This window comes from Anser brachyrhynchus, assembly GCF_964034855.1.
Source record: "Anser brachyrhynchus genome assembly, chromosome: 9".
Lineage (NCBI taxonomy): Eukaryota > Metazoa > Chordata > Aves > Anseriformes > Anatidae > Anser > Anser brachyrhynchus.
The window spans coordinates 13,966,027-13,988,830 of record NC_137703.1 but is presented as its reverse complement, the minus strand read 5'-3'; the positions used below and the strand labels follow the sequence as shown (position 1 = coordinate 13,988,830).

Here is a 22,804-nt window from a genome sequence, read left to right as displayed (position 1 = left end):
CCAGGAATGAGTTTAGCTCAGTCCACTGTGGCACATGATAGACTGAGGGCTATAAATCTTCCTCCTTTTTCAGAGGAACGGCATTGCTAAACTTTACATTGGTCAGCAGTGATTACTTGCTTCTCCTATTTAGCCATGTGGAAAAATCACTTCTGGCCATAATCCCACACATCTGCCAACAACTCCTTAAGATACTAATTCCAACACGAGAATAAAATAGAAAAATAAAAATAAAAAAAACACCACTATTTTGAGAGTGATGAATATTGCATTGGGACTCAAACGCCTGCAGCTTTCTACTGTCTTCTCTAGACAGATGGGCTTAAGCTTGACTCCCCAGGGGGGACTAGTGAGAATGCCATTGTGGTTGCCAAAGCCCTTCTCCTGGCACCTGCAGCACCTCTCCAATGGATTGTGCCCAGGTGCTGAGGGTGGTAATAAGAAAACATATCAGTTTTTAAGCAGGAAGAATTTAGACAGCATGAAAGCATCACTGTCTTGCTGTAAGCTTGTGGAGTGTGATAGGAGACTCCAGGAGATGGAACAAACTGTCCTATCTAGGTCAGCTAAGACTCTAAATATCCTAAGTACGTAAAAGACCACCTCCACTTGCTTCTATGCACAGAACTGGCATGGATATAAGCAAAGCACTTCTTAGGTGACTCAGCATGTAGCTTGTGTGTGCTTCTACCCAGACAAAGAAGCTTTGACAGGCACTCAGTCTTCTCCTTGAGATGTATCAGTTATTGACAATTTCTTTGTGTTGTAAGAGCACCAATTGAGGGAAAAACCCACTAGAACGTCATGAGAGCTGACACCATGTGCTGCAATGGATCTGTTGGCACTGCTGTGGTCTATTATGCAAATATGCATCAGTGGACTTTGTAAAACAAATTATGTAAATGTCCATTTAGAGCCTCTTCAAAATGCAGATTATTTGCCTGATGTTTGGGGACAATTAACATCTCTGTCGTGAACCTGCACTCAGGGGATGCTATGCTACAGCCTGTGGATGTCAAGGCCTAGCAAAGTGTATTCTGCATGCAGATTCAACCTTAGTGTGAGAGCCTTGGGCTGTAAAAGTCGACTGTGTCATGATCTACTTAAGCAGCGTATCATTGACACCATAGGCTTTCAGAGACCCTTCAATTTGCAGCATTCTGAAAGATCTGATTCAGGTATGCATATGTTCGTTTGGGATTATGAAGGGGCTTCCTGTTTAATTAAGACTTTGTATTTTTAATTGATACATGCCAAAATGTGCATATGTCTACACGTGCAATGTCTTTATTCCCCTGGGGGGAAAGGGTGTGAGTCCTGGTTCTCTCTCTTCAATGCTGTTCTTGTCCCTTGGTCAGGCAGGAGCCAAAGCCAAAACATAAAGAGCACCAACAAGACTTTGGGCTTGACTAGGTGCTCAGGCCACACGCTTGACACACTAGGTAGAGGTCGATTCCTCACAGTGCTCAGCATGCACTCAGAAGGCTGGGCTCCCACCTAGGAATTAAATCAAGCAGCTTTTTCTGAGCGTACTAAGCATCTTGGATTGCTCTGTAGGCTCATCCCAGGCTTCTGAGATCTTGCAAAAATCCAGGCCAAGCAATATTTACTTTGCAAGAAAACATGGAGTATCTACCTGGGTAAGGAATTTTCAGAACTGGGATATGAGTAGTGAACTCAGCATTTGTTGGACTTCCTTAAATTCTTGTTTAACTTGAGTTGAGATGGGTGAAATTAACCTTTATACCTCAGCAGCAATCTTTCTATTTGAAGCAAATGAATCAAAGTAGCTTACCAAGGGCATCTTTCTACTTATAACTTCAAAGAACATTTATTCAGCGATAGCGTATGAGGATCACATAATTGGAGCCAGCTGATGGAGAAAGGGCTGCATACTGAGCTAGCTGGGGAAAAAGAGACCTAATTTAAGGGTAGGCTAGAGATCTGAAGCAAAGTTCATAAAGACTGGTGTGTTACAAAGAAGAGGTAATAGCTTCCCAGACTGGCAGAGACAGTGCAGTACAAATGGAGGTGTGCTTCTAATCACTGTTGGCTGAGTGCTGTTCTCTCAGCAATGAACTAGTTCCTACAAAAAACACAAGGAGCTCAGAACACATTTGCAACCACTCTAATTTCTTTACTAACCTGTTGAGGCACTTCAGAACATTGACAAAAATTTCCATGGATGTATAGTATCTAAGCACCACAGGGTCATGATCTTGACTGAGGTATTCACGCACTGTTGTCAAATCAAGAGCTACAGTGAATCAAACATGGGAAGACAAATACCTTGATAATTAGAGGACAGTAAAGAACAACAGTGGGCAATTTAAATTTAATTGAAACCTAACATTTACTGGTATCTGGAACATAGACTCACAGAATCATAGAATCATGAAGGTTGGGAAAGCCCTCCAAGATCCTCTATTCCAACCATCCCCCTACCACCAATGTCACCCACCAAACCATGTCCCTAAGCACCACGTCCAACCTTTCCTTGAACACCCCCAGAGACGGGGGTGTTCCTCCACCACCTCCCTGGGCAACCTGTTCCAATGCCTGACCGCTCTTTCTGAGAAGAAATGTCTCCTCATTTCCAACCTGAACCTCCCCTGGCGCAACTTGAGGCCATCCCCTCTAGTCCTATCACTAGTTACCAGTGAGAACAGTTACAAAGCTACCAGCTATTTAGTAAGGCTGCAACCAAATGTTAAAGTAGAAGCTCGATAGATCTGTAGCCATCTAGTTACAAATTTAGGTCAAAAACATTCAAAATAATTATAAAAGAAAGACAGAAGGACTACTCATTTCACTCAACCGTGTTCAACTGATATGCACTGGGATTTGCACCGAACAATGCCATTCTATCACTGGCTTGGTACACTCAAGCAGTGGTGACTAAAGACATCTTAAAAGCTTAAAAGAAGTCAAGACAAGCTGTTTAACAGGAAATATAAAATATAAAAAAAATATAATATATAAAATATAAATCCTGTGATATGTCACCACGCTACAAGAACCTGTAAGTTCCGACACAGCTATTCTGTTGAGCAGAAGATACTGTGAGATGAGAGCTGGCAACAGCCAAAGTATTCACTTCCAACCCTGACTTAGGAGAAGAAAATACAGGATGGACAACCTCACATCTGTTTCTCTGCAACAAGTTGTTGCACCTCCCTGAAAATCAAGAGCAAGTTTAGTTTTGCCATTAATAGTAAATGAAAAAAATGCTGTGGAGTGACAGTGCTTTCCAGTGAAACACTAAAAACAGTTTTCTTGTAAAATACAAAGCAACATGTGTCCTGTTTGTTTAAGGATTACCAAAATATTGTCCCTTAAGAGAAAAAAGTCCCTTATACAGGAGCTGATGCTGAAATCTTTCTCCTGCATTTCCACCAGCTTCCACTACAAAAGCAGAATTAAACTGGTTAACTTGTAAATTTATAGTTCTTACACCAAGGTGAGTTTGAAACTGGATTGGGAGAAGTGCCTGAAGCTTGGACTTCATTTTATTACTGTCCAGTTGTACGGGGAGGGTTTTCACTAATAGCTTTTGCTTTAAACTGAGCATCTGAAAAGTGTTTTACCAAACTTTCTCCAGCTAGTGAATCAGAGCATGACAGTGGACGTGCAGGCAGGAGAAGAGGAGGCAGAAGGCCACACATGGCTCAACCAGGAGTCCCCTGTTTAGTCAGACAGGAAAAGTGGAGGTACAGGATGGTGGGAATGGGACACATGGTGACATCCAAGAGACGAAAACCTCCTTTTGCACTGAAATTGGCAGGGCTGTAAAGGGCGATCAGAAGGGCTCATCAGCAGTGAAAGTGAGACTAAGAAAAACACATGCCCACTGATGAACGAGATCAGGTGCCAGAGGACACAGAAAAGGCAGCAGTGTTAGAAACCTCTGCTATGTCTTTACTCACAGGATCACTGTTCAGGTTCCTGTGACTGAGTCTGGGGAAATGAAGTACTACCCAAGAAAGAAGAAAATCAAGGTAGGGAGTGTGTGTTGGGGCTGGGATGAGGACCAGTATTAAAGCTCCACAGATAGCTCTGTGGGACGCTTCAAAAACTCTGTCATCGGAGGTATTAAAAACCAATCTAGACACATTGGAATGGTTTTGGTAGAGCTGACTCTGGCTTGGAGCACATATGCACACTAGATAAGCTTCTTCATCTGTTTTCAATCTTCTGATGATCTATTCATTTTGATGAATCTATTCCATATGAAAAGCAAATGAAAATGAATTATTTGATCAGTTTGTGACTAAATTTGCAACTATCTATAAAAACTGAGGGTGAACATCTTGTAAAAGAAATATACATTGGCAGCTATTGCTGACGAAGTGCTATCGATAAGCATTAAAGCTGCAAATGGCAAGGTGTTGGCAAAGCGAGAGGAATTGCTGCAGAAAGTAAAAAGCCAATCTGTATGATGAACGGAGTGTACATAAAGTAGAGCAAATTACCAGACACACAGACATGAAGAGTACAGAGGCATGGGAGCTGATTAAGAAGTCCTTGTGAAGAAATCTTGAAGGCTGGCCAGTTCCTCCTAATTCTCTGGCATCCGTTCCAGCCGCTCAGCTAGTGAAAAGAGCACTGTCTGTGATGTGAGCACACACGTGGTCATGTATTACAGGGAGACGATGGATGTGCAATACCACTGCAAATGGCTGCTTGGGACTGCCAGCCCCCTTTAAGAACAATCCTGCTTTTCAAAGCCTCAGTCATCTTGGGTAAATGCCAAGGAGGGAGACTTGAAAGGCCCAACTCCTGAATTCCTGAGCAAGGAATAAGCTGGGTGTGTGACTGGATGCACTGTGTGGCACTGGCACCTCAAGTGTGTGACACTTGGAGGCTCTGCTGCTGGGGTTCTCATTTCTGAGCACCTTATCCCATACAGCTGTAACCTGAGAGAGTTGGGATAGCGACCAGCCATCACAAAACATGGACTGCTGTTTTCCTTAAAATCAGAAGCCAATTTTTATTTATTTTTCTCTTTTGGAGTTTTCTTAAGACATTCATTTTCCCATTTCTTTCTAATTAATTACAATGTCCTTCAATCCTCCAACTAGAGAAAAAAATAAATGACTTTCTGCACAAGGATGCGTGTTATGGACCTGTAGTAGTTCAAATGCTAGAAACCTGCAGCAGCTAAGCAGTCTCAGCATTTTTTTTCCCTTTGAAGAGAAAATATGAATCATTTGAGCTTTGTCTCCAGTTGTGTTAATAATAGCTTGTGCTAGGGAAATATTATTGGAATTGGGCTGAATTTGATAAAACTGAGAGCTGAGTTTCACTTGAAGCCATAAAGTAATCAACTAAGCTCAGAGTTTGTACTGGGAGTGTATTCTCTGCTTTACCTGCTATCCAGGAAAATTTCAAGGCTTAGAAAAATCACGACCACGACCAACAGTCTGATTTACATGCCCACTGGTTCTTTCATTCTTCCCTTTTGTGAGACAGTCTGCTGTAAATGAATGCAGAGAATGTAGGGGTAGCCTGGTAAAAATTCATTATCAACTTTTTGTCCCCAGATTGCAGACAGGACTGCTTTAATTGGGGATTCTGGAAGCTGCAGCATTGAAAATAATAAAGCATATATGAGATTTGGATTGTTTAACTTCTATCAGCTTACCTTCTTCACAGGTCTATGGTTGAAATAATAGGAAATGGGCAATTGCAAACATTAGCCAAATGCTTTTCCAAGGGAGCATCTAAGTAAGTTGTCTTATTTTCAGATAAAATGTGCATCTAACTAACTCCCACTGAAATCAAGACCTTGAAATGCATCTCGGAGCAAATCCAACTGCAGTGCTATAGCAGGACCACAACTATGCAGGACCACAGCTATTCAGCGTTCCCTACAGTGCACTGCCAAAGCGAGGGAGCAGTGCCCAGACACACCTCTCTGTTGTTTCCAGTGTATCTGCTAACAGGGTGTGTCGCAGCAGCTGACACAGAGGACTGAACACAACTCATTTTAGCAAGTTCAGTATCTGCGACAGCTTTTCTTGAGTGCATCCAAGGGAGAAACCATCACAACCCCAGAACACATCACAGTAGCTGCCAGAGTACCAACAAGACCCCAGCAGTGGCACTCAAATACTGATTTGAGCAGCAACGTTTTTGCTTGTCATGAGTGGAGTGGGCTAAGAAAGGGAGATTGTGAAAGACAGTGGGGAGATAGCATCAGGATGGGCAGAGAATACAAGGCTACTTTCCACAGATCCCTAGTATGACCTATATTTTGGTCTTGATTGGCACAGCACACAGTTTCAGTTTTATTTAAAAAAAATAATCTGGCTCTTGAAATGGAAAGCACACTGTGTATGCAGCCATGGGGCCCTTTTCCACTTCTCTGCACCACACATAGTTACGTCTGCTGAGCTGATGAAGAACACTGCTTACTGCTGTAGGTGCAAGAGAAATTGCTTCTGGCTTTGCAGAGCTCTGAATGACTACCTTAAGTTCAAGGCACTTGTGAAGCAAGTCTGAATATTTTTTTCCGCATTTCCACCATTAAAAGCTTCCCTTTGGTTTGGATAGCAACATAGACTGGGGAAACCACAACTTTAGTACTACACAATGCGCTCAGCCCAGCACAGTACTGCTCTGCAGTGCCAGCGGGATGGCGCAGCAAGAGCACCTACCCCAGCACAAGCAGGGAGACAGAAAACCAACAGACAGACTAGCAGATACACCAACATTTCCAGGTATAAGTCCCTTTTAAATCAGGTGGTACCATGCCCTTATTTAGCCTTTGAGCCCATACAATTACAAACACACTTCTTGAATAGCTCTGAAGCTGTGCTGCTAGTGCATTATGTAATTTCTAAAAGATCTGCCTGTAAAACATGACAGAAAAATGAATGCTACAAGACCCAAACAAGACCCTGCCTCCCTCCCAGAAACACTACATCCTTTAAATCCTAGAATTTTTTAGTGGCTAAAGTCATACTTCAGTTGAATTCCCAGTGTTTGGGTAAAATTTATGATACAGCGGACAAGTAATTTATTTTCTTATTTGTAATGAGCTTTCTAACTTGTGCTTTACTACAGATGTCAGATTCTATACTATATTCTATCATTTGCCAGTGAAAGCTTTTCTTAATAGTTAAGACATTCAGATGAATCACGTTTTCTTTGCATCTTTTTTACATGAAAGGTTTCCTTGTCTCTGCAATTCCCACTTCCCACCCTCCAGTTTCTGTTGCTTTCGCTGTACAGAGCCAGACTGTGATATTTATTCCCTTACTCAACAATGAATAGTACAACGTATCAGTGAAAGCCCTTCTGAAGTCAGTGAGACAGTTTATGGGGTATGGTCCTACTCACTGTGAGCAGAAATGTTTCAGTCTGGCCCGAAGAAAAATGCAAGATGACGTAAGTTGAAATGAATACGGTTACTCACCACTATAATATACATGTTAAATGGAAAAGACCTGGGCAGATAGCATACTATTTCATTAGCTGCCAAATATTTTGACCCCCTAAAGCAGGTATTGAAGGATCATAGGAACTCTTAAATCAAAGCATTGCTGTCTTGACACTAATTCCATGAAAATGAATGGCAGACGTAACTTTTTACATTTCGAAAATGCCCTTCATTCCAGAGTCCTAACAGATGTTACAAACAGGGAATGCGGCAGCATTCCTACAAGTATTATTCCCATTTTTCAGATCGGATAACTGAGACATGGAGAGGCTAAAATGATCTAGGTGGTTGTCACTGAGGAAACCTGCAATTACACTGTGAGTCAGCAAGATATCTGCATCCTTCCATCACAAAACTGATGTAGGCAGATGTCAATTCATTCTAAATCCAGACATTTACTAAAAAGTAATTTACCTTATCTCCAAATCAACACATATTGCATAAATAATATTATGCTGGTTTTCAAGTTTGTAGCTCACATGTGGCTTGTGATTCTTAGCCCACAATATTTACCAAGAGATTGTCTTTGTTCTCTTTCTACATCTCTAAGGACAAATGCGTCCTGATCTAATGCTGGGGCACCTGGATTACACAAAACGTGGAGTATATAGGGCATTAACAATTGTTTACTGTATTTACCTAGAGGGTACCAAAACTGAATGGCTGATCTGGCTAAGAACAGGATGGGCATTAAAACCAGAAACTGTAGAATACATTGTTGAACGACATTACATTTCTTAAAAGAATAAAAATAAGAATAATCAGATGTGATGGTAGAAGCATGTAACTGTTTCTGCCGATGCGAGGTGCAGTAAATTACAAGTAGGAAGCATCAAAAGCAGTGTTATACCTGGGAAAGCTTTCAACAAACAGGCGTTGAACAGTGTAAGATAAAATAGCCTTCCCCAAATTATGCAGCTTACTAGAAGTTTCATGTCTGACGTGATACAGGTTACAGGGAGACTCTGATGAGATCAGTATTTTGTGTGGGTGTGGTGCTGATGGTTTTTTAATACTTCCTACAACAGAAATAAATGGTACCAGGTTCCTGAAGCACTTCTTGACAGGCTTACTGCAGACAGCTATTATTTAATTCAGAAATTCTCACCTTCTACGGGAAATCACAAAGCCAACTAACTTTTGTCTAAGAAGTGAAGTTACCCAATGACAACATATGCCTCAGCATCTGGAGATTACCATACAACATATGCAACAAATGTGGTCTGCAAAGACTGAGTGAGACAGTAACTTGTTATGGCCTGCCTACTACATTGTTAGATTATTATCATCAAAATATACTGAATGCTTATGTTCACATAACTTTATGCCTGACCAAGTATACAATGCAATTAACATTTTAAAGCCATTTGGCACATGTCTAATCTTATTGCTGTCTTTGTATTTTCTCTATTCCCTTATTTACAGATATTCATTTCTTTTTGCTCTAGGCCTATTCTGAGCTATCACACACGTCTCTCAGGTCAGAAATGAAGGGTGAGGTAAACTTGGTTACAAATACCACCAAGAAATGCAAACGTCATCCATAACCTCTTATCATGGGAATGGAAAGATTTGGACCTAGCACTCTCCAAAGGGCACTGTGTTCAGTGGCTGCAAAACGTTCAGGAGGTCTCACACACTGGACTGGGCCAGAAGTAAATGTGAGCCTCTCAGTAAGATGCCCTGGTGAGTGTGGTGCAGGGTAAAGGAAGACCTGAAGACAGAAGATTCCCTCTTGCTCAGAGCTGCAGGGGTGCTTTGATTGCAGCAACAACAAGCTAGTGGCAGTGCTGACATCTGTACAGCCAAAACAGGCAGTAAGGGCTTGTCCTGCTACAGCACTTGGCACAGAGCAGTCTAGCCGTCAACCTTCATCTTCCCTTCTCTCCCACTCTCGTCACTGGCCAGCTCCTCGCCTTCTGCGTGCTTGCAGTCCTGGATGCTTTCCATGAGAGATGCTGAGGGCAGAAAACACCCATGACCCCGCATTTCAGAAAAGAAACCAAACATTATTCCTAGGCCTTCTCAAAGCAATTTGCTTTTTCTTCCGACATCTCTGCTTTTATGCACATCCCAATTGCTTCCCATAATCAGAGCTGTTTTTCGTGTTTGCTTCAAATATTTTTGGGTGCCCCATGTGCTAAAAGAACAGCTCAAGTTCTCTGACAGGTAGGACAGCCTGGCATTGAGTCACAGTAACACCTACACAGCAGCAGAGCTCAGCCTTTATCTACGATGGGCTGGCATGCAGGGCTCAGAGACCCCAGCAAACTACCTATACGTGAAACCTTTCCCACTTGTCTTGCTTCTGAAACAAGAAAGAACATATTGTCTGACTGATTAGTACACAAAAGTGTAAGTATAATCTGTTCTAGAAGGTAAAAGATGGTTAAGATTTATAGGGATAACTCAAGCATCTCCTCGATGTCTGCTCCCTGCGGAAGTGAATGGGGTGGGCTTCTGCAGGTACGTGTGCCACAGGAGGGACTGCCGTAATGTGTTACATGGCAGTAACTGGCTGGTGGAAGTGAAGGAATTCATTTGTACACTTCTAAATGCAGCATTAGGAATGTGCAGTAGCATGCAGAGCAGTCATTTCAATTTTACTTATATACCTCTTGTAAAAATAATCATTTATGGTCATTATAAATCTGCTCTAATATAAATCAAATGAAGAAATTGGTGTATTATTGCTGTTTGCTTTGGTTTAGTTTCTCTGGAAACTGGGATTGTTAGCACTGTCAGGAATCAGTGCTGTCAGCCAGCCACCCCAAAAAGGGCATTAAAGAGAGGTGGCTGACAACGATGCTGAGTGCTTACAATGACTGGCTGATCATCCCTCTACGTGCAGGAGGCAGGAACGGAGGTGGCAAAGGATGCTGCCCGCAGGGTTGTTCACAAAGGTCTGTGTGGGCACACGACCTTGCGAGGGAGGCTGCTGCCAGGAGGCAAGGCTGGCAGCCTGGCCTCCATCCCCTCCCACCCACCTGCCATGCGCCAGGGAGGTGCCTGGGCTGTGCCCTGTTCCTCCTGCAGTACAGCGGCAGCTCTGTGCCCCCTTCTGTGACTGATGAAAGCCCTCAAGCCTCAAGAATTCAGCTGTCAGGCGAAGAGGAATCAAACACACCTTGTTGCAAGCAGTGGTTGGGCCAGGCCACAACAGAGATACAAAGTTGGATGGCCACACGCTGTACGGAAACACCAGAAGCTTTTTCTCCATTACAAACCCAAGGAATTGCATAAGTTCATGTGGTACCTGGCCCTATCCTCTGATAACCCCCTGCTTATTTCCTCACAGGCGGCTGGGAATGGAAAGAGCTCTTCATCTTGGTCACACAGTGGGGCAAGCCAAAGGGAGGGGACCAATGCTAAAACCAAAAGAGAGAAAAAGCTTTTGATGAAGAAAAGCTTTCCTTAAACATTTCTGACATCTCAGGATATGAATTACTCTTATTTATACTGGAGAAATGCCTAGAATAATCTGGGGAGAAAAAATGATCTCTGACTTGCTCAAAGTTAACAGCATTATTGAGAGGAAAACTGAAGGTGCTTTTTGCTTGTATCCAGCAACTTCGCTATGCAGACTGATAGGGATCGTATCTTGTCATGAATGAGCACAAAAAAAGAGCACAGAGGAGCCCAGTTCTTAAACAGAACCTCAAAATCCCCAAAAGAGTTTTGAAAGGATTTTTTTTTCCTCTTGAACTAGTCACTCTATTTGCTCAAAAGATTCCCTGTGTGGAAATAACCCTTCAGAACCCTCCAGCGAAAACCTTCACCGCATTTCATTCTTCTTGAAAGACAACCTGTAGTGCCAAGGAGGAAAAGCCTGGAGACCACAGAGAGAAGCACACATACCAAAACATGCCTGGCAGCAACCCTGTCCTGTGCCCGGCGACTTGTCCCCGGACAAACCTGAGTGGGTTGCAGTTTTCTGTGGGAATGTGCCACCAGGCTGCCAGGTCTGCTTTTAGCCTTCACCTACTCACAAACAGCCAAATGACTGAAAGTACAGGGGGCAAAATAAAAATAAACCAACCACATTTAGACCCTCTGCTGCCACCTGCTTATCCGCCTCTATCAGTGATACAATTCACATCTGAAACATTTTTTTTTTTTGGTCTGGTTCAAAGTGGAAACAAAATGTAAAAGCAAACAGAGTACCTCTCATTTTTATCATCCCTAAGAAAATGTGTCACAAGATACTGAAATTCTCTTTATTCCCTATACAACGTTTTGCACAGTGCCGTTTCCTGCTCAGCACCTTGCTCAAAATGAATACAGGCAAGTATTTGCTCTCATAATTACCTTCTGATGGCAGGGATTATATTCTGTCTTGAATCTGCTATCTCCCTCTAGAGCAAACTTGGCTGGATGAGTAGCGTTCATTAGAAATGAATTTATTAGTATTTTGACTTGACATCAATTGTTTCTTCGCTGGTAGTTCAAATACAAATTTTTATTTAGAAGGATATAACAACTCACACTGGCATTTGAAATAATAGTGTCACCAAACCTCAGAGGTTACGAGGCTGTGACTTGTAGTTGCAGCAGCAGAACCAATGCACACATGGCCAGCTGCTGCTGAATGTAACGGCGCTTGCTTGATCCCCGAGCAGGAACTGGCACCTTGCACAACACCATGCTCTGGGAGCAGCCAGAGCTGGGTATGAAGGAGCTAATAGGGCTGCAGCCGCAGCTGACAAGCCCCACCGCTCCCTGCCTTGTTCCTTGCTTTTACTGCTACCATTTGACTGAAATTTCCCTTTACGGGAAAAGAGTCTGGTCTTCCCCTTCTCAAGTCTTTGGGCCCAGAGGCGATGGGAAAAGAAGTCCAGGAATTTGGGCAGCAGTGTCTGAGCAATGCCTCCTTCATCACTGTCTGGGAATCTCAGAAGAGGCAGAACCACGAAGGACCTTGTAGTGGACGTTGCGCAACAGGCAGCTCACAGAGAGGGCACCTCTGGGAGCAGGAAGCTACCGCCCAGCACGGCCGCACCGCCAGGGCCGCACAACACATGCCCAAACCATAAACCTGCTGACACTTGAAAGCTAAACGCAGCATTGCCCCAGAAGAAATGACCTCCCTAACAAGCATCTCCTCCTGCCAACCACCCAAAGAGAATCAGCACCACATGTGGCCGGAGCTGCTTCAAACCAGCGTGTAAGCACCTGAAGGCATGCTTCAGGGAACGTTCCTCCACAGGCCCTTTAAGGAGGAGTGCACTGAGATAGGGATTTTGGTGGTCTGGATGGACCCCAATATTGCGATCCAGGAATCAGTTGTTCTGCTTTACTAAATGATTACACAGGATCATTAAAATAAAGTCAAAACTCTTCAAAATGACACGGTGAACACTTCAAATGAGACTAGAGGAGCCCTGCTCCATCTCCCTGACACCTGTCGGGACCCGCAGGTAGTTCTGCCTGGAGACGTGGGGCCAGGGGAACCGCAAAGCCCAGCCAGAGGCAGCTCCCCGAGTCACAGACACAACGCAGCAGATCTCAGCTCCTCAATCCCATGGAAGGGCAGGGAATTTACCTTCTTCAGAAGGTTGCAGAGATGATAAAATCACTTCGTAACCGATAGATGCACATATACCACAGCAACGTGTCTATAGTCCTGCAAGCATGTCCTACATCCTCTCCATGGCAAAGAGATTAATTCTGAGGAACTGGCACTGAAAGGTTTCTATGAGCAGATGACAGATATGTTCCTTCTCCTCCTTCAGAAAATAAAACAGAGAAAGCACAGGAGACATTGGTGAAGTGTTCATCGCATCCCAATTTTTTCATGTTAGCATTTGATCAAAGGGCTGGTTTCCTCAGCTAAAGGGGGACAACTGCATCTTTCTTGTCAGAAGTAATTCCAAACAGGGGGAGTTTTAAGAAGGGCTTCTTCAGCGCCTGTGCCAAACTCATCAGAGAAAATCGTACTTTCTAGCAACTTCATGAACTTCAAGGAAACGTGGAAAGTTTGGTATACTACAACTTCTTTACTTTTATATATATATATATATATATATATATAGTATGCAGGAAAATGTCGTTGCAGCATATTTAGTATATACAAGTAGACTTGCTAGCTGGGAAGTCTTATCTATGGAATAATTACTAACCGAAAGTAAGTATTCGCCAATACACCAGAAATCTCATGAATTTAATTCTTTGTTGTAAATGACATAAAAGCAGTGATAAACTTGAATAAATGAACTGAGGGAACAGAAAATTCTTCCAAGATTTATATTTCAGCGATTTGCTAATGCATTGAAAACAAGAAAATAAATTAAGGGTCACACCCGCACTGAAATCAAAGAGAACTCCACCACATATTTACAAATATTATGGGAAACATTCTTTTACTGAAGTTGTCCAAGAGTTTGATTTTATCTAAACCACATTACTGAAGAAAGCATATTTTAATTAAAATCCTTACTGCACCAAACTCTTCAAGTCAATACTTACACCCTATTAATATCAAAGAGATGCACTTCAATGCTTTCCCAAACAGAGAGGGGCTGCTGAATTTAGGATGTATCTGCAAAGAATCAGCTTCCACCAGGTCCACTGAAGCCTCCTGACAGCCTGTCACAGCACTCGAGAGCCACTAGGACACCAGGAAGCCACCCACCTCTCGCTGCCCTGCTGGAGATGTCTCCACACAGTCACAGCACCAGCAACTCAGCTTTGTCAGCTCATTGCAAGTCACCCAGCGCATAACCACCACACCAGCAGGTGCCCACCGTGACCTCCTACCTCGTCACGAGGAGACAAAGGGACAGATGGACGCTCCATGGCTGCCAAGGGTGGGAACGGCCTGTTGTGACACAAGTGACTCAGCCCGTTTTGTAGCAAGCACCACACCAACCACCTTGCGGCGCGGGCTTTCACTGCTGGCTTGGACAGGCAGTTCCTCTGGGGAGATGGTTGCACTTCTGGATCTCTTGCACAGTGACAGCTACCAAGACCGCTTGGGAGGCTTATGCAATGAGAAGGGCACTCAGCACCTGAAAGGCTATTTCAGCCTAGAGTCACGAGGCTGGGAATGAAAACAGGTGGCTCAATTTCCTGATGCAGATGAGACTCAGATATGCCACTGTATGTGAGCTGGAAAAAGGATCTAAGTGATCCAGTCTAGGAAGGAGATCACATGGGGTCACTGGCCATCAGCAGCTGGCTTTCCTTCACCTGTTGGTATTACCAACACCAGCAGCAAAGTGATCCTCATGGAAAGCCAGAGCAGCCTGCAGGTTGCTTTGAGCTCAGAATCACCCTCTGAGTGCTACAGACATGCAAGTGAAAAGAAAATGCTTTACTTGGCAGCAGATGTTTACTTAAACCCAAGTAAAAACAAAAAAAAACCAGACATGTTTACTTTTGTTGCTGACAAGACACTGGCAGACACCAGCTCTTCTGTCATCGTTAGAAAGGTAACAGATGAGTCTGCAAGTTTCAGGAACCTCTTATTAAGGAAATTGAAGAATTAAAAAATGTAGATGCATTAAGAAATTTTAAATTCCACCAAAAGAACAGAACAAGTAGTAATAAAATGTTTAAAAAAAGAAACTATTTGTATGCAAAGATTCAACTATTATATTCATTAAATTATAACTGCTACACAAAAAAGGCATTTAATTGCACTCCCTTCTAAAGTTAGTGTCTATTTTGTTTGTGGAAAGGAAGAGCAGCACTAGGCTGTTTTGGATGTTGGACTATCACTTGTATTTGTTTCGAGCCAGTTTTAAACATCCACTGGGTTCAATGGGAAGACTCTTCACACTTCGCTTTCAATCAAATATTTTTTGATTTTCTTCAGTGAGAATAAACATTTCCTAGGATTTCAACATTCTTTCTGCTCAGACAGCCAACCTTTATGTCCTTGTTCCCAAACTGATTGCTGCTTTCTGCCACTCTGGGGGTTGGGACACTGGTGAACGCACCCACTGGTTTGAGTGTGACCATGGGACCACCAGAACCTTAGGCCAGCACAAGAGATGTTCAAAATGCCGGAATGGCACACACATAGTGCCTGTGATACTTTCACACACACATTTCTGGCTGGAATATGCTGGGTAGAAGCAAAGCAGCCTGTTCTTAGGGGCCTCGGCCCGGCAGCCAGTGTGGCTAGCAGATTCCAGCACCTCTCGGGACTGGGCCCATACATTTTGAAACGGGGCATGCCAACAAAACATCTGTAACACATCACCTCTCTTTGTAGGTCTCTAGTGACTAGAAAGCAGTAGTTCAGAGTTCAATCACAAATCTGGCAGAAAAGCAGTAGCTGACTCAACAAGTCGCCTTGGGAACAGCTCCCTTCTGCAAGCCCATGCTGACAACTTTTGAAGTGAAGAAACTGAATGGCACAGACTGTACAGCTATTGTTGTTGACTTTTATCATCATAGTTACAAGGAAATATAACTTCAGCTGAAGAATCTGCTGAAAACACCCACCAAAATTTCCATTTAAAGTGCACCCTTTTCCATTTAACAGCGCTGCGATGTGGAGTAACTGGCAAAGACTGCAGAAGCTCTCAGGTAAGTGAGGACCCTTAACTTCACAGCAGTGTTGTCACACTGGTGTCCTCCAAAGGTCTGTTCTGTGTAACTCTTGCTGTGGTAAAACATTTCCAAGAGCAGTTTAGTAGTTTAATCAATTTTCTCTTGACATGGGATTCTTCACAGAGTGTATTTTTCCCATAATTTTGCCTTACAAAGATGACAGTACTCTGATAAACAGACCGGCTTTGTATAATTCATCAGCAGTTTCAACAAACATTGTTTCAAACTTCTAATTCCTTCTTCTTAACCCCTGTGGCACATTCAAGCTAATAACTCTTGACATATGGAAATCCAAGAGCGGCTTTTGGTTCACTAAGCTCTAATAAAGTCTCTCTGTACAACATTTATATACAAATCCTAAACCAGACGCAAAGTATGCGATTTTAATGGTCTGAGGTCATGTTACTGTAGGTACATAGCTCGCAGTTTACACGATCTGCTGGCTGCCTTGTTTATCGAATTATGTGGTACTGGCTAATTTTATTTTATATGTCTGAGTTGGGCTGGGGCAAAGGTCAGCTGGAGCAAGCAGCCTGGGGCTGGGATGCAGTTGCGGTAGTGGTTTGTAGTGGGGAGGGACAGACAGAGAGCAGCAGGCTTGTAGCCATACAGCCTAAGCCTTGGGAGCGGGGCAAAAGGAAAGACTGAATGGAGAGCATGGGACGCCTGAAGCCTGGAAAAGGAGAGATGTACTTTCCTAACTCATCCGGCAGCAGGAACCACAGCCGAGCGTGCCGCAGGCAAGAAACAAGCGGCAGAAGAAAAAGCTAAGAAAGAAAACCCTGGGAAAGCGTGCAGGGCAGTGCTGGGGTGAGCAGAGAAGACCCAGAAGGCAAACGGAGGGGACAAAAGTGGAGGGAGGCAATAGGAAAAAGGGGGGACGGGCGAGTCGCCAACAATAGGGCGACTGTTGTTGAGCGGTAGCTGTGACAAACACTTTGGCCTTTTGATCCAGTTACAGACATTCAGAGAATTGCCTTATGCAGGCAGAACTGGGCACGGGGCCAGGACAGAAACACAGGGCCTGATTTTGCAAACCTGCTTGGTGCCCTCCCTGGGAACAGCCCTCGGCTGTAGGAAGAAGGCTCGTGGCTTCTGCCACACGCAGCCTCTGTGCTGGGCTGGCTTTTGCCTTAATGCCAAGTTAGCTCCCAAGAAGATCTGGTGCTCAGCACCTCTGGAAGAAGTACTACCTGAAATGCCAAGGGGCCTGATTTTTCTTTATGCTTTTTTTTGTACATCCTTCAGTTGCTGGAAGGGGTCTGCTTGGGTACTCTTCTTGGGTACTCTTGAAAGTTCTCCTCTCCTGTCTGCACCCGTAAAATGGCTTTGAAAATGTGGCCCAAAACACAGATTTGCATGCTTGCAGTCTGACCTCCAAGTTTGAAAATGCCGACAAAGTTCCCTGGGATAGCCTTGGGAGTCTGGTTTAACCTCAGTATTTCCAAGAATGCTGCCTTAATTATGGTAGGAACTTCTCCAACCAGGAAAAAAAAAATCTCCATCTCCTTGAAAAGAGTGTTGAGGTACTTTGTACTGAAGACTTTTCCAGAGTAATTCTGAAATGGACAAGGATATACCATGTACTGCCACTAGGATTTCCCAGACCACTATTAGGCTATGGGGAAATTGGTCTGCACCATTTAAACTCAAAGGAAAAGGCAATGAATTAGACAAAAAAATAAATCCTTATGCATTTGTCTGGATAGGAGCAGATAACGGAACTTTGTTTGCTTCCTATAGAAGAATTTTAGTAAGATTCATTTAAGCCAGTCTTTAAGACAACATGTGAAGCATTACAGAGAATTACATGTCTAATACGATAAAATGTTTGCATACATACATCAGTACATCTGTGTATACACATGCTTATAAATTCTTGTTTATCTTGAATAGCTGCAAGTTAACAGGTCCCTAAAAGTGTAAGAATCGTCCTCAGCAAGTGGGTACTTTGAGTTCACCACCTAATACCTGTAAACATTTGTTACAGAATCCCTTTTTTCTTTACAAAATCCTCATGCAACGCACATTCAAGCTGCCTATTTAAAAAGAAACTGTCTACTTCAGATAAGCCGCTCCCTACACATTTCTGCATTTATCAAATATGACTTAACCGAGGAAACAAAATGAAAATCTATTAGCTGCAATTCAAAGTTGTGACTGCAGTGTAATGGCTTCATTATGAGCGGGATGATAAACACTGCCAACCGCAGGCTCTTTCAAAAGCAGCTTCCAAACATGAGCCTGCACTCGAGCAGCAGCTCTCCTCTCTCCTCTCTGTGCTCTCAGTGCCCTGGGGGCAGGCAGGGCACCCGGCTGGTGGTCCTGGAGGGGGGTCCCTTCCCTGTCCCTCGGACTTCCAGGGAGCCTTGGGAAAACAAACTCTTTTCTGTCTCTCCCTTCCCACCCCATACAGGAGAAGGGGGGTTACTTGACAGTTCCCCACTTTGCAGGTATGCAGGGAGAATAAACGCAGAAGAGGACTATGAGGTCCTCTTTTATTGCAGCAACAGGCCATGAAAGGATCTTCAGGACTGTGAGCATTTACACCACAATGTAACTGAAATCCTTGTTCTCCAATCCTTTTTCATTAGCCCCACTAGAAGAGGCCTGAAGAGATACTGCCACGGTTAGCTGAAGTGGAGCTGTTTGCCTGAGAAATTAGAGGGCTATGTTTCATTACACTGTGATATGGCCCAATGCACAGAGGATCAAAATCCATCCCTTCACTGCAGCCCCTTGCACTCTGCTCGCTCCTGGTCTGCCAGAGGCAAACACAGAGCTTAGGGCCAGCATCTGACCCGTGAGTAACTTGCTCCTCTGATCCGGGAAGGAGTCTGCAGTAGCTGAGAAGCAGCCATCGTTCGAGTGTGTTTAGAGAAAGGTGCAAAAATACACGTAGCATTCAGCTGCCTTACATGCATTGTTTGTATTTGGCCTAAATTAATTGCTTTAAAAAAAAAAGAATTTGCTAATGTATTTGCCTGTAAATTAGAAGCTTTTACAGCATACATGGGCAAATTATTTACTACCCACAGAGCTCAAAGCAGACCTTTAATAGTAGCTAGAAGGCCAAGTCCTGGGCCAAAACACCACCAAGCTTACATGATCTGCAAACAGAGTAAAAAAGCATGCTCCTACTCTGAAGAACAAATAAGGGGGTTATTCAGAGAATGCTGGAGGGGCTGGGAATGGCAGCAGGCTCCTGCAGCCAGCCCTGTGAAGGTGTTGTGAGTTCAGAGCTAGTACGCTAAAGCTTTTAACCCAAGTCAGGACAAAACAGAAGATTAGAGGGCGGAAAAAAAAAAAGGCAAAAAAAAAGCAGGAAGCTGCAGAACGAACTTGAACCTACATGGTTAGACTGAAGACCAAACAGACCACGCTTTAGGTAAGCACAGCCTAGAAAATAGCTAAGTTTACACCCAGTCTACCCAGAAAAACAGCAACGAATTAATTAAAACCACGTTCCTTATTTGTAATCTTGTTGCTTTATGTTGCTCATCAGATATTAAACTACCTCTGCCCTGAAGCCATGCAACCAGGGCACTGAACTCAGATTCATGCTCAAGGTCCCACCTCCAGGTGCAGCGAGACCTGTCCATTCCTACAGCACAACATCAGGAGCACAGGGCAAGGTGCAGACGTGGTGGGCAGGGTTGTCGGCAACACCTTGGAAATTATAAGAATCTCAGTACAAAGATTCTTTTCTGTTAGATTTTAAAAGAATTAAACTCCTTACTTATCTCTTGTGTGTATCATGAAATTAATTTGCTTTATTCCACAATTCCATAGTTTCCACGGCTGGTGTTTCTAGCATACGTCATCTTCTCTAGAGTTAACTCCTCCAGCTCCCTCCGTTCCTAGTGGATGTTTGGGGTAAATGACATTAGACTAACTTGGACACATTGGTCAGGTGCACTCACACAGTGGGATTACTTTTCTCAAAATTCTTAGGTCCCTGTTTCCCTTTGGCTTGGGAAGCCCATCTACTTGCTCTTGGAGAGGAAGGACACAGCCTGTCTCCCTAAGTGCACAGGCTTCTATAAGAAAACTTTTAAGATGTTTCATGTTTGCAATTAACTAAATGCAATAATGCAACTGGAGATTGAGAAATCAAGCATTTAGAGATCGGGAAGTATTGATAGAGGCTGGGAATCTTAATGTCCAGACTGCAATTTGGAAAGAAATCATAATGTATGGCAAAAATCCAAGAGTGGCTAGACAAGGGAAAAAAACAAAGCAAAACCCAAACTCTTTCAAAAATACAGAAGCAGCAAATGACTAAGGAAGACCCTAGGACAGAGATTGCTGGAAACTGCGAGAATACACTGAGGGAGTTGTCAAGTATGCACTTGCAAGATTTCTGTCAGAGATAAAACAGACAGTCAGATCCCTGACAAAATTAAACTGTCTTTATGCTACTATATTCAGATTCTAGACTTTGAAATAAACTTAAATGTTTACCTTAAAGAAAAAAAAATAGAATATAGCACTCCTACCACAAGTGTGTTTCACGAACCTGAGCAATTTGGGCCAAACGTCCCTGATTTAAGGCCACCAAACTTTAGCTGCATACTTGACAGGGACCACCCGAATGCCCTGGAGAACACAGACCTTAAAAGTTAGTTGGCACCTTCAGGTATTATTAGATCAACTCGCAGAATTTCACTTCTATTAAACACCTCTTAACTACTTGGCACTAGCAGAATTTGTTCCCATTAAACCTAATTTATGCTAATTAAGAGCTGCTCATTATCATTCTCTATCATTAGGCAAAATCAGTTTTTCTGGGAAAAGTCATAATTAAGAGGCAACTTCATTTCAGAATATTCCGATTTTGAACAGCATTCTGCAATAAAACTCATTTACAGAGTGACTCGTTACAACCCATCTTCCAAATGCCTCGTGTGGCACTGCTGGGACCCCCTGGGGCAGCAGCAGAGCTGGGGTGACAAAGGGAAGGGCGATGGGGTGCCACTTTTTCAGGGCTAGGAGGCATCAGTAGCAAGAGCTTGTCTGTGCCAGTAAAGGGGTAAGTGGCACGCTTGTTAGCAGCGGGCAGCTCCAAGGTACAGCACGATAAGGACTTTGAAGGGAGAAAAAGGAGAAGGAGAAAATAACAAGGTGCACAGTCTTTCCAGGAGGAAAAGCAGCAGGGGAAGCAGTGTGAGGCTGTGTGCTCTTCAGAGTAAAAATCTGCCTTCCCATGACTGACTTTAAGTCCTTTTTTTTCTCTACACTCATTTAATAATTGGTATCTGTTACTTTAAAAATGCAAATCTCACATCAGCTGAATCGTCCCAGCCCTTTTTCCCTGTAAGCTTATAGTCATCTCAGGGATCCACAGAGTGCAGGAATACAGTATTCCAACTCACTGTCCAGTCAATAAAGTGAAAAATGCCATTCCTGTTTTAGCAGATGGCAGCAGAAATGCAATACAAGGAGCAAGAACACTAATATAGAAATCAATATCTATTATGGTTTAAATCACATTGCAGTCCTGAAACGATAATAGCAATCCTTTAAAAGCTAATGCTGATCCTGTTTGTATTAGAAATCGGTTCAGTGTGTTTCAGGTTTTAATTCTGTTACAAAAATAATTACCTTTTAAGCTAGACCCTCCAACCCCAAACCCCTCCTGCTTACCCATAGCCTGTTCCCACAAAGGAAAATAAACAAACCAGCAAAAAAAAAGCCCCCAGACAAACAAAGCCAGCCTCTTCCTTCCTAACTCTATGACTAGGAACATAGGGAAGGTTTTTTCATAAAGGAGAAGACTGGGAATTCCCATGACACTCTAAATGCAGAGGCATCATTCAGGCAGCTCTATTATTCTGTGAGGTCTTTTCTGGAAAACTACAAAATATCATGAAGAAGGAAGAAACTGAGCCTTTATAAACTGCTGACAGAGCAAATCCTTCCTTCTTCGAGAAAATTTGAAGTATTTATGCTACAAAACTATCTTTTTGATAATAATCAGAAGAGCTACATGCACAACAGTGTTGGCAAACCCAGACTTTCTCTGCTTGTTAATTGTCTGCATTCAGCCTGTAATTAGTACCAAACCAAAGTTGTTTGATGAATCATTTATACAATAAACAACAGAGAATAAACACTGGGGAAAAAGAGCAACACTCTGTGTGCTGCATCATCTGATAAGCCTGGTAGCAGCTAAACAAAGCAAGTTCTAGGCATGCACAGAACAAGTCCACAGGGTGACTGAAGTGTTCTGGCAAATCACGACCTGAGCTTGAAAGCAACTATGGCTACAAGTACTGAAGTCCTCTGAGCATGTAATGAGAAAACTGAGTAAGTTACATTACCACTGCATTTACTGCCACTACCGCTAGCAAAATACAATGTTCAGCTTTGGCATTAACATATCAAGAGAGAGCTTGATAAATTGCATATGGCTCTAAGTTGTGAGATTGATTAAAGGATGGGAAAACACATCTTACAGTGACAGTCTCAAGAAGTTCAATTTATTTAGCTTATCAAAGAGAAGGTTAAGGTGAATCTGATCTCAGACCAAGTAAATATTTACTTGGGGGAAGGGAAAGCAATAAGACAAAGCTTTTCATCCCAGCAGTCCCATAGGTGCAATATGAACCAGGTAAATTTTGGCTGGAAAAAAAAGTCACACACTTTTGGTAAGAAAGGAATAAAGCACTCGAGGAATTGCTGGACATTTTAAAATTAGGAATAGATGTTTCTTTAAAAGATACACAGATATACTATACCACAAGGTGAAATCCAGGCCAGCTCATAAAAAAAAAATAGCATAGCAGATAAGGTAATTTG

The 22,804-nt window shown here is 43.0% G+C and overlaps 1 protein-coding gene across 5 annotated transcripts in view; it reads right to left on the bottom strand.

Moving 5' to 3' along the window:
* Positions 1–22,804, bottom strand: part of LOC308199938 (glypican-5-like) — a 433,019-nt gene that overhangs the window by 16,864 nt on the left and 393,351 nt on the right. The window lies entirely within an intron of this gene.